Here is an 800-nt window from a genome sequence, read left to right on the forward strand (position 1 = left end):
GCTAGGATGCAGGGAGGCTGCGCGGAGGAGCTCGCGATGAGACTGGACAAAGATCGCCTCTGAGAGATGAGTCACTCCGCGGGAAAACAGACCTCAGACTCCTCACTGCTGTTTCTCTGCAGTGCCACGCCGTGTTATTATGGCGAAGGAGAACAATGAAATACCTTTATTGTTATTTTATTTATTCAAACCAGTCACTTTCTACGTCTTTTAGATTAAATAATATCAGACTCAAGTCTTTAAAAATACAACATGTGTAGGGTTTTTCCCTCAGCACTTCTTCTGGCTGCCTCTAGTCTCACTCAACTAAAACTTTCCTCTGTTTCATCACATTTTGAAGTTATTTGATCAAAGCAATTCTGACATGAATAAAACAAGCAGGAACCTGCAGGTCTGAAAAGTGAAGCGCCTTAAACCTGCGTCCTCTAAGGCAGCCAGCAGGGGGCGACTTAAACCTGCGTCCTCTCCAGCAGCCAGCAGGGGGCGACTTAAACCTGCGTCCTCTCTAGCGGCCAGCAGGGGGCGACTTAAACCTGCGTCCTCTCCAGCAGCCAGCAGGGGGCGACTTAAACCTGCGTCCTCTCCAGCAGCCATCAGGGGGCGACTTAAACCTGCGTCCTCTCTAGCGGCCAGCAGGGGGCGCCTTAAACCTGCATCCTCTCCAGCAGCCAGCAGGGGGCGACTTAAACCTGCATCCTCTCTAGCAACCAGCAGGGGGCGACTTAAACCTGCATCCTCTCCAGCAGCCAGCAGGGGGCGACTTAAACCTGCGTCCTCTCTAGCGGCCAGCAGGGGGCGAC

Source organism: Micropterus dolomieu, linkage group LG03 (assembly GCF_021292245.1).
Source record: "Micropterus dolomieu isolate WLL.071019.BEF.003 ecotype Adirondacks linkage group LG03, ASM2129224v1, whole genome shotgun sequence".
NCBI lineage: Eukaryota > Metazoa > Chordata > Actinopteri > Centrarchiformes > Centrarchidae > Micropterus > Micropterus dolomieu.